This window comes from Suncus etruscus, chromosome 11, assembly GCF_024139225.1.
Source record: "Suncus etruscus isolate mSunEtr1 chromosome 11, mSunEtr1.pri.cur, whole genome shotgun sequence".
NCBI lineage: Eukaryota > Metazoa > Chordata > Mammalia > Eulipotyphla > Soricidae > Suncus > Suncus etruscus.
Window position 1 is genome coordinate 83,521,679 of NC_064858.1, and position 12,598 is coordinate 83,534,276.

General features: G+C 35.6%; 1 protein-coding gene across 1 annotated transcript in view; it reads right to left on the bottom strand.

Annotated features, from left to right (window-relative positions):
* The window catches only part of DNAJC14 (DnaJ heat shock protein family (Hsp40) member C14), a 1,080,043-nt gene that overhangs the window by 207,964 nt on the left and 859,481 nt on the right, over positions 1-12,598 (bottom strand). The gene's annotated exons all lie outside the window — the stretch shown is intronic.

A 12,598-nucleotide genomic window follows, 5' to 3' on the forward strand; every position in this document is an offset into this window, starting at 1 on the left:
TTATTGATTATTATTTATATTGTTTATATTTATATTATAATATTATCAGACTTTTATTATTGCATTTAACCCTAACTAACCTTTTAATTTTTCAAACCCTATTGATAATCATACTGAATTTATCGAAGCCCTCTTTAAATGTAAGATTTAATAATTTATATTATTAGTAATTAATTTCTCTCTGCTTGAAAAACTCAATTCTCACTGCAGTTTTTAAGATTCATTAGCAAATTGAAAACACCTGTTGGCAATAGCCAGAATTTAGATTTAGGAAACTTAATCAAGTGACAGGGTGAATGTTTGATTGATTGTGCAGTTATTATGTGGCAGACTTTATAAAAGTTGGTTTAAATGGTTTAAAATATCACTTTAAAACTTAGGAGTTATCATAAGAGAAAAGGGAAACAATAGTTTTTCATATAATTGATAAAAATGGGTTTGAAGCAAGAGTGTGGCTAGTAAAGCACTTGCCTTGTACTCTGCCAGTCTAGGTTGAATCCTTAGCATTCCATATGATCTCCTGAGCCTGCCAACAGTGATTCATAATTGCCAGAAGTAACTTTTGGTTACAACTATTGGTTGTGCTTGTACCAAACAAAATAAAACAGAGAATAAGTTTTAGCTTACATAATTCCCCTTCTGAGTTTCCTAATACTGCTCTTGAGTATTTGCCAACATTTTTCAAGACAAACTTAACGTGCATATCCATTCAGAATTCTCCTATCACATGACCCAAGATGTAAGATTGCTTTTACAGTAGTGAAGAGTACTTGCTCAAAAGACTTTCCTAAGGCCAGTAATGAACCTGGCGAGATAAGAAAAGTTGTGTCAATCATCAATGATAAATGTGTGCAGGATACAGTGGTAAAGAATTCTTATTCAAAAGACTTTGTTGTTTTTTTTTTTGGGGGGGGTGGGGATTGAGCTACACCTGGCAGCACTCAGGGGTTACTCCTGGCTCTGTGCTCAGAACCTGGCAGGTTCCGGGGGAACATATGGGATGCTGGGAATGGAACCCGGTTCAAACCCGGATTTGTCTGGGGTTGGTTGCAAACAAGACAACCTACTGCTGTGCTATCACTTCGCCCCCTCAAAAGACTTTTCCATTGTCCACTCAAGACCCACTGGGATGAGAGATGTGGAGACGGATAAACAAGTGCTGGCAGTCCATGTCTAATGTACTGTTAAATGGTTCCATGTTCGAAATGGCTATTGATTAACTAACAGAAATGACACTAAGCAGGATGTCTTTGTTGACCGGTACTTTTTAAGAGAAACAACCTAGGAAGTCTTTGCACAGTGTTGAAGATGGAGATTTTGGAGTTTGATATTGTGAAAGGACAGAAACATGTCAATGCTATTAAAGTAACAGGACCAGGGGGAATACCAGTGCAAGGCAGCTTCTTTTCTCCCAATTCATATAGATTCTGCCCAGTGTTCTCCTCCTTTACCTTTTCAGTTTCATGCTATGAGAGATAGAGTCACTGCTTGCAACCCAGCTGACCACATGAAGCAGCTTCTTTGAGTGGATCTTTGATCAGTGATTGTGATCAGCAATCACAGGAGATCATCATCACTTTAATTGCTCCTCACCAACAGATTACTTCTTCAGCCAATCACTATCCATTATTCCCCCTCTCCATTCATGGGTCTTTTTAACAAATAGAAAAGGAGGAATTGTTGCCATACACAATTAAAAATAACTTTACTATTTCCTTTCACCTTTTCTAAATTAATTAGCACATATATCCTTAAATAAATCAACACTGACCCTCAAGCGATTTATATTAAACTCTGGCTAATAAATGTGGCAGAAAAAGCAGAGAGCTAGAAGCTTGGCTGATTCAGTAAGATATAAGAAACTGCTCAACAACCCTTGGCTGAAATGCACTTTCTCCAATGACTCTGTCTGGTTTCTTGTTTGCCCTCCCTTATAGCCAACCTTTCCATTCCAAAGTCATTGTGATTGCAAACATAGCAAATACCACAAACTTCAGGCAGCTGAAAGCAAGTTGTAGGCGACAGCCATCAATTCCAGGGAAATCAGCCAACTCATGAGGCCCAGAATTTACCACACATTTAGGCCCTTAGACTGAATACTGACCTAGTTGGCCAAGAATTGTTAGTGGAGCTTCTAGGCCTCCTGAGTATTACTTGTGTAATCTCATAAAATTTAAATAAGATCTGAAAATTAGAATAAATTCTTATTCTTAGATACAAATATATTAATTACATAATAATTCATGCAAGGTAATATTAATGACTTAATACAAGTCTTATTTTTCATATCAACAGTGATGTCATTATTCACCAAATATTTACTATACAACCAGAAAAATTAAAATTTTCTTACATATGTTCAATTAATTTCCATTGATATAAATGTAATATATGTAAACAAAAAAATAAATGCACAGAAAAAGTGAAGTAATATGAAAAACATTTCAGAAATATAGAAATAGATTTGTTAAATACATTTAAATTTTAATTGAAATGATGGGATTAACATTTCAGTGTGAAAGATGAGAAATCAGTGTTCTGCAATTTATTCTTATATAAGAAAGTACATTGGACATTTTATTAAATAATATATACAAAACAAACCCAAAATATATTAAAGAGATAAATATCTTTATATAAATAATTAGATAATTATATAAATATACGCATATAAACATACACACAGGTCTATTTTCATTAAAAAATGCGGTGCAATAATTAACAGCAAAAATATCAGACATAAGGGCCATAGTGGTAGTGCAAGTGGTAGTGTGTTTGCCTTGCACGCACTAACCTAGGAAGGACTGTGGTTCAATCTCCTGGCATCCTATATGGTCCCCCAAGTCATGAGCAACTTCTGAGCATATAGCCTGGAGTAACCCTTGAGTGTCACCTCAAAAAATATCAGACGTAATACAGTTGTATTTTATACTCTTGAATACATGTCATTTTAATTAATTAAATATGCAATGTTATATGTCAACATATCTCAATAAAACAGAATAAAAGCAAAATGGATTTTCTTCTCCGGGGAAATGTAGTTAGTAAACAAACACAAAGCAAGTAGGATTTATGTTTATAGACATCAAAGAAATGCAAATAAATTAAATTTACAATAGAATTTCATATCTATTAAAACAGTAAATATATAGTAATTTTTACTAAAAGTAGTACAAACACAGTAACATATAGCTTTTTATATTAATAATAATGTCAGTATTGACATAAGATCATTTTCTCCTTTTAAGTCATCGTAATTAATATAATCCTTTAGAAAGGCATATGTCCATAAAGATAGACAAAAATAGGATATTTATACACAAAAGGTATAGATACAAAGAAAAATAAAACAAGTAAAAAGCTTAAAAGTCAATAGATGCCTTGTTCCGCCTCACAAATTAAAGGGGAAATAATGGAGGGTACCAAGACCAAACAGTTGTATGATCACTAAGTAGTAATAAAGAATGATTGGACTTAAAAATCAAATTCAAGGCAATGACAGCAGAATCAATATCCAATCTACAATAAGCTAGACACAGAGGAGACCACTTATAGTAGCAGACTGGGGGGGGGGTATGAGAGGAGGGTATGGGATGCATGCTGGGAACGGGGGTGGAGGGAGGACAACTTTGGTGATGGGAATTCCCCTGATTCAATGTTAATATGTACCTAAAATATTACTGTGAAAGATATGTAATCCACTTTGGTCAAAATAAAAATTATTATTATAATAAACCAATAGATGCTATATCTAAGTAATAAAATATATTTACTAGATTTATGTGTTTATATCACTATCTAATCGGGAAAGGTTTTTAGATAAAAATAACAAATAAAAATTAAAAATAGGGGGCCGAAGAGATAGCATGGAGGTAAGACGTTTGCCTTTCATGCAGGAGGATGGTGGTTCTAATCCTGGCATCCCATAGGTCCCCTGTGCCTGCCAGGGATGATTTCTCAGCATAGAGCCAGGAGTAACCCCTGAGCACTGCTGGGTGTGACCAAAAAAAAAATAAAAATAAGTATTTGTATCTTGGTGATAAGCAAATAAAATTTAGTACCAAATATTTAAAAATATAAAAATATAGCTACTTCATTGATAGTCAAGTCCAAAATTAAATAATTGAAATAGATGGAATATTGTAAAAGTACATATTGTTCTTGTGCTGGAGAAAAAATAAAGCCTTCTCTCTAAATCCTGGTACAAGACAAGGTTCTCATCATTGCTATTCAACATAGTACTGAAAGTACTGAAATACATACTGAAATCACTGTAGTGATTAGGCAAGAAAAAAATATCAAGGGAATCCATATAGGAAAGAAAGAAGTCAAACTCTCACTGTTTGAAGATGACATGATACTCTACTTAGAAAACCCTAAAGCCTCTACCATAAAGCTTCTAGAAACAATAGACTCATATAGCAATGTGACAGGCTACAAAATTAACACACAAAAATCAATGGCCTTTTTATACACTAATAATGATAGGGAAGAAATGGACATTAAAGAAAACAACCCCATTCACTTTAGTGCCCCACAAATTCAAATATCTTGGAGTCAACTTGACCAATGACTTGAAGGATCTATACAAAAATAAAACTATAAAACACTGCTCCAAGAAATAAGAGAAGACACATGGAAATTGAAACACATACTCTGCTAATAGATTGGCAGGATTAGCATCATTAAAAAAGGATTATACAGAGCATTATACAGATTTAATGCAGTGCCTCTAAAGATACCCATGACTTTCTTCAAAGAAGTGGATCAAACATTTTTGAAATTCATTTGGAACATTAAATACGCTCGATCAGCTAAAGAAATCCATGGAAAAACGAATATGAGAGGCATTACTTTCCTCAATTTTAAGCTTTATTACAAAGCAATAGTTATCAAAACAGCATGGTATTGGAATAAAGACAGACCCTCAGATCAGTGGAATAGGCTTGAGTACTCAGATAATGTTCCCCAGACATACAACTGCCTAGTTGTTTTTTTTTTTATAAAGGAGCAAGAAATCCTAAATAGAGTAAGGAAAGCCTCTTCAACAAGTGATGTTGGCACAACTGGTTAGCCACTTGAAAAAAAGCAAAATTATATCCCCAGCTAAAAGGTAAATATGAATTAATTAAAGATCTTGATATCAGACCTGAAACCATAACGTATGTAGAACAACACACAGGTAAAACACTCTATGGCACTGAGACTAAAGGCATCTTCAAGATAGAAACTGCACTCTCCAAACAATTGAAAACAGAGATAAACAGATGGAAATATATTAGATGATAAACTTCTGCACCTCAAAGGAAACAATGCCCAGAATACAAGAGCCACACACTGAGTGGGGGAAATTATTCACCCAATACCCATCAGATAAGGGGATAATATCCAAAATACAAGGCACTGACAGAACTTTACAAGGAAAAATCATCTAATCCCATCAAAAAATGGGGAGAAGAAATGGACAGACACTTTGACCAAAAAAAAAAAAATATATATATATATATATAAATGGCCAAAAGGCACATAAAAAAATGCTCCACATTACTAGTCATCAGGGAGATGCAAATCAAAACAACAATGAGATACCATCTCACATCACAGAGAATGGCACAAATCACAAAGAATGAGAACAAGCAGTGCTGGCAGGGATGTGGAGAGAAAGGAACTCTTATTCACTGCTGGAGAGAATGCCATCTAGTCCAGCCTTTATGGAAAGCAATATGGAGATTCCTCCAAAAGCTGTAAATTGAGCTCCCATACGATCCAGTTATACCACTCCTAGGGATATACCCTAGGAACACAAAAACACAATACAAAAATCCCTTCCTCACACCTATATTCATTGCCATGCTATTTACAATAGCCAGACTCTGGAAAAAAACAAGATGTCCTTCAACAGATGAATGGCTAAAGAAACTGTGTTACATCTACACAATGGGATATTATGCAACCGTCAGGAAAGATGAAATCATAAAATTTTCCTATACATAGATGTACATGGAATCTATTATGCTGTGTGAAATAAGTCAGAGGGAGATAGACGCAGAATAGTCTCACTCATCTATGGGTTTTAAGAAAAATAAAAGATATTCTTGCAATAATTTTCAGAGGAGGGCTGGAAGTTTTAACTGGCTACATGAAGCTCACCAGAAAGAGTGATTAGTGCAATTAGAGAAATTACTACATTGAGAACTATCATAACAATGTGAATGAATGAGGGAAGTAGAAAGCCTATCTAGAGTACAGGCAGGAGTGGGGTGGGGAAAGGAAGATTTGGGACATTGATGATGGGAATGTTGCATAGGTGATGGGGGGGTGTTCTTTACATAACTAAAACCCAACCACAATCATGTTTGTAATCAAGGTGTTTAAATAAAGTTATTAATTAAAAATGAAACTATTCAATCTAATCCATAGAGACAATTATCCCTCAGATCTTTTTCTTCAGCATAATAGTCTCCAAGCCCATTCAGGCATAGGCAAATTTTAAGAAAAGTCATACTATTTTTCTAGATTTGTTCTGATTCCAGTTAAAATATTATGTGGTCTTGGCCACTAATCTTTTTTAGACTATTTTTTTTATTTATAAGAACTCATTGGCATTGGGGGTCCTTCCATGTCTACCTGCCTATCTCAAAAAGTAAATAAATAAAAGTTCTCTTACATAGATACCTTTAATATCACTTTCTTTTATATCGATTTTTTTTTTAGAAAAGGCCAAAGTGTTACCCAGAGAGAGCTAAAATATGACTATAACATGGTTAGTATGTTGACCTTTAAATATATCCTCTGGGGTCTTATTTCCTAAAAAATCATAACTACTTCTTCCTAAATAATGTACATTATTCCTATATCCATATAAACTCAAAATATTGTGAAAATTATGTTAACCAATTCAGAGTTGTTCACATTTTTTGAGTGTGTATACTGGTAAAGCATTTAACTAAAAAGTAAAGCTACCTACTCTTAGAGAAATAAGAAGAGTTCTTTGAGCCTACACTCTATTGAATTTTTTCTATTCTTAATAAACCTTTTCATATTTTTTTTATTTTTTTGACTAATACTTGAGCTTCTTTGGTTACTTGTTTTTGTTCTTGTGGAGTTAAAAGTCAAGCCATGTCAGAAGTTCTTGAGGGATATTCCCAGATCTGTGTTAGGGAATGATGTCTGAGAATGCTCTGGGGAGCAGATGATATAAAGCAAATACCTTAGACCTTATTATGTCTCTGGAGTCCTTATTTTTGAATTCTTTTCTATGTAGGTCAAAGCAACCTGGGACCTAGTCATGCATAATAACCATGTTTCTCAAAAGGCTTTTTCTGCCAAGGAAGTGCTGAGTTATTCTACAAATAATTACCAATTATAACGTCTGTAAATTCATTCTGGTAAATAGGTGATTGAATAATTGGGCTTTTGTCTAGGCAATCGTTTAACATATAGTATGATTTTACTTCTCACTAAAAGATTATATCTGCCCATGCCTATAATGCATTCTTGCTCAGATCCTCAAAAAATACAATCTTTGATCAATCAGATAACAGACCAAAGACCTTAAAATTATCTTATTTTGTGGGAAAAAATTCCTTACACATTCAATGAAAACTTAATACTGAGACCCTACTACTTATTTTACTTTCTATTCTGCTTAGGATAAAATGCTAATTGTTGCATGCAACATACTCATACTCTTCCATTTTTCCAGATCCACCTTCAATAATGTCTCTATTACACAACAATTTATGATACTAAGAATTAACATTTAAGTTTGTCAAAGGATCAAATGTGCATAGTAAAAATCACAAATTCTAACCAGAAAAGCCAACCCCCCAAAGCAACCAAATGTTAACATATGAATGCACATTACTACTTGAAATCACTACTAGTTTGTTTCTCCTCTTCATACTTATCATAAATATTGCACATCTTGCTGACTTTCCTAAGTCTATATAACATACATTGTACAGAAGGCTAGACTACTCATTTGTTCATTCCTGTACGCTCAATCTAGACTATATACTATTCTCTAATAAATATGTTTTTGTTCTGTTTTTGGATTAGACACGCTGGTATTTCAGACTTACTCCTTCCTCTTCATTCAGGTATCCCTCATGGTAGTGCTCAGGGGACCAATGGGATGCAGGAGATTGAACTCAGGTCAGCCACTTCAAGGCAAGACCCCTACTCAATCTACCATTGCTCCAGATACTAGAATTTTTTACTCATTCTTATATTTGTATACTTCAGAGGGACCAGGGTTCCTGGATAAGGCACTAAATATTGAAGCCTTTCTACAACACTTTGTCTTTTCCTAGTTTACTTCAAATATCTTTAATATCTTTCCTGCTTGGCCAGGGATTATAATTTTAAAGTCTGTGTTTAAACAGAGAGGAGAATGCATAATATTCTGATTGACATCTTACTCAAGGCAACTTTGGCTTCTTTTTCTTATGTAATTGAATGATTTATTTTAGTTAATAAAAAATTAGAACAATTTTTATTATGGGACTTTCTTTCTTTCTCACATTATATATTTATGTGTATATTGAAGAATTGGGAAGAGGTGCACAAATCCAATCCCTGCTGGGTATGAGACATAGAGTGGAAAAAGAATTTACTGTGAATAAGATGATTTGAGTAAGTACAATGAATGTTTATTGATGAAGTATAGCACTCTTTTTTACTTGCAGAGGTAAAGAATTCCAAGAAAAAAGGTCCATATGGAATCCTTAGGATATACATTTTATGGTATAATTTGGAGGTACATTTGGCAGAAAAGTTCCACTTTCTAAATATTGATTAGTTTTGAAAGAGGGCTAGTAGAAAACATATACCCAATGTAGGGAGAAAGTTAATTTTGTAAAATTTTTTAAACCATTCATATAAGAAAAAGTACATGCAATAATTTGGATCAACAATGAAATGGTTCTAAGCCAATTATAAAGAGAAAACAAAATTTACATCGAGAAATAGTAAGATAATATTAGACTTCCCCAAAAGTGTGTAGTGTGGCCAATCTAGAAATTTTGTGGTAAAGTCATGCTTGTCCTGCTAGCCAATCTGATGAGGCAGGGAGGAGTGACTAGGCCAGTTGTAGAAAATGTGGGGGCACAATAAAGGAAATATGGGGCCCATGGAGCTTTGTAACATAGCCTATGATCTTAGCAAGTAGGGTCTCAGTCTGCCAGATTTTTTTTTTTTTTGGTTTTTGGGCCACACCCATTTGACGCTCAGGGGTTACTCCTGGCTATGCGCTCAGAAGTCGCTCCTGGCTTGGGGGACCATATGGGACACCGGGGGATCGAACCGCGGTCCGTCCTAGGCTAGTGCTGGCAAGGCAGACACCTTACCTTTAGCGCCACCGCCCGGCCCCTCGTCTGCCAGATTTTTGAAAAAAATTTTTTTCTTTCTTTTTTCTTTTTTTTCTTTTTTTTTTGGCCCACACACGTTTGATGCACAGGGGTTACTCCTGGCTAAGCACTCAGAAATTGCCCCTGGCTTGGGAGGACCATATGGGATGCTGGGGGATCGAACTGCAGTCCTTCCTTGGCTAGCACTTGCAAGTCAGACACCTTACCTCTAGCGCCACCTCACTGGCCCCAAATTTTTAAAATTTTGAAAAAAAAAATCACAAGCTATACATCATCTTAAGGGGACTTTTACTAAATCATTTTTTAAAATGTATTTGTAGAATATAAAAAATAATTTTAGGTGGCTTTATTTTACCAGTACATAGGCCATCCTACTTCCTAATCTTATCATTTCTTCTGCTGAAGAATTTGTCTTTCAGAAAGGTTGTTTCTTGAGTTTTCCTTTACCCAGAACTTTGTAACAGTTCACCCACATGGTATCAATAATAGGAGCAGCTCTAGCTTGGTTTGGGCAGCAAGTACTCGTATCTGTTCACTGACCAAGATCTACAGTTTGTGAAGATTGACAGTTAGGTGAAGGCTCCATTTTCTCATTAAGAAATGATATCTCATACCAACTTTCATAAATTAGCCTGTATGACATTTGTCAAAGTTGAACATGTGATGATGCTTGCCACCTGGGCCTGACCTATTGGATGCTTCTAATGCTTGCCAATATGGCCATGGCTATGGTTCATGCAAACGCTAATTACATACCATACTCAGTTTGGATAGCATGTTGACAGAGAGATTTTTATCTTTTGATAATTAGAACACTATTTTTTTGGGGGGGGCTACACCCGGTGACACTTGGGGGTTACTCCTGGCTATATACTCAGAAATCACTCCTGGCTTGGGGGACCATATGGGACACCAGGAAATTGAACTGCGGTCCATTCTAGGTTAGTGCATGCAAGGCACACGCCTTACTACTTGTATAAATACTTTGGCCCTGACTACAACACTTTAGATATCAAATTCTGCTCTGTATTCTTTTATTTTATTTGAAGAACTATTTTAATCATTTCTGGAAGAACATCTACTGGTTATTTAATTTTGTCAATGTATGTCTAAGAACATTTTTATTGTTATTACATTTTTGAAAGTCACTTTCACTGAATACAAGATTTTTTCAATAAATTGTTGCTGCAGTGATTTTAGAGCACAACTGACAGTATTGAGATTACATAGTCAAGCTTATACTTGTCAGTGATGAAGAACCACCAGATGCTGAGTAACAAATAGGATTTTCTATGTGCAAAGCCATGCTCTTCCATTTGAGCACTCATCTAATACTCATTTTTTTATTCAACTAACTAGTGGCACTGGACAAAGAGTGGATGCTGTGTGTGCAGCCTGGGGAGTGGTGCAATGTAGATTCTTAAGGAATTACACTGAGCAATGCTAAAGCCTTCTGTTGTACACAATCTACTTAGGTATGTCTTTCTTCTGTCAGTAATTAACTTTAATCCTAATTGCCTGGTAGAATTGTGGTTTTAGTAGACCAAGCTGAAAGCAGGAGGAGCGCCTCACTCTGGGATGCCAATAGTACTCTACAACAGACACTGGGAGAGTCTTGCAGCAGCAAGGGAGACGCTAAAGTCTCTGCTCACCTAAGAAAACCCACAGATCTAGGAAGAGATTATAAAACTCAAGCCAAAGAGAAATAACCAATGCATAATCATTCCCCATAGGAGAAATTACAAGAATTCAGACCTGGTTCCACTAAGCAGGTAAAATCTTAAAATTATAAAATGGAGGTCTGTGTTTCTGAATACCTGAAGCTCTCCTCAGAGGCCTAGGGAGCGCACCCCCCAAAAAACTGTCAACTAGAGGCTGCAGAAGAGTATGGCCATGAAGCAAAGCAGAGTGGCCGCGCACATTTTCTAAGCAATGAACCCTACTACAACACATAGGAAAAACCACACTAAAAGTGTGACAATGGGGAAACCTTGCAGGCAAACACCATGCACAGAGAATGAAGACGAATGACCTAATAAATTCCAACCACCTGATTAACCTCTCAGAAAAGGAACTTAAAATAGCAATATGGAAGATGTTTGTTGAACTCAAAGAAAGCATAGATCGATCTGAGCAGAACCAAAGACAGAAATCAGAAAACTCCAAACTGTAATAACAGATCGGAAAAACATGGTAGCTAAACTGAAAACCTCAATGGATGGCCTTGCCAGCAGAGTAACAGCAGCTGAGGACAGAATTGGCATGCAGGAGGATGAGATGCAGAAAAACTCAACACAGCAGAAGAAATTGGAAAAGAACCTTAAGACAAACAATCAGGCAATGGAAAAATTACTCAAGGAATGTGAACAAATAAAAATTGAAGTCTTTGATAAACTCAACAGATACAACATAAGAATCATTGGAGTCCCAGAAACCCAGGTAGGAGATCTCCAGGAAGAATCAACTGTCAAAGACATCGACAAAGAGATACTCCCAGAGTTAAAGACTACATGCAATCAAATCCTGCATGCCCGAAGAGTACTAGCTAAAAGAGACCCAAAGAAAAACATCCCAAGACACATCCTCATTACAATGTCAAATCCCACAGATAGAGATAGAATACTGAAAGCAACAAGATAAAAAAGGGAAATTCATTCAAAGAAGGATCCCTAAGACTTACAACAGATGTCACAAGAAACTCTCAAGGCCAGAAAACAGTGGTGGGATATTGTGACAAGACTGAATGAAATGAATGCCTCACCGAGAATACTGCATCCAGCCTGACTCACGTTCAGGTTTGAAGGAAGAATACATAGCTTCATGGATAAGCAACAGATCAGAACACCACAGATGAAAAATCTGCCTTAAAGGAAAAACTAACAGGTCTACTCTAAGACAAGAGAGACCAACATACACAGCAAACTTATCTACAAAGATGACAATAAATCCTATGACAATCATCTCCCTCAATGTCAATGGACTAAATTCATCAATTAAAAAACACAGAATGGCAAAATGTGTCAAAAAGATGAATCCAACTGTCTGCTGCCTAAAAGAAACACATCTGAATAGTCAGAACAAATATAGACTCAAAATCAAAGGCTGGAGGAAAATCATCCAAGCAAACAAAACCCTCAAAAAAGCTGGGATGGCCATATTAATATCTGATGACACCAACTTTATACTCAGAAAAGTGGTAAGGGACAAAGATGGACACTATGTATTAA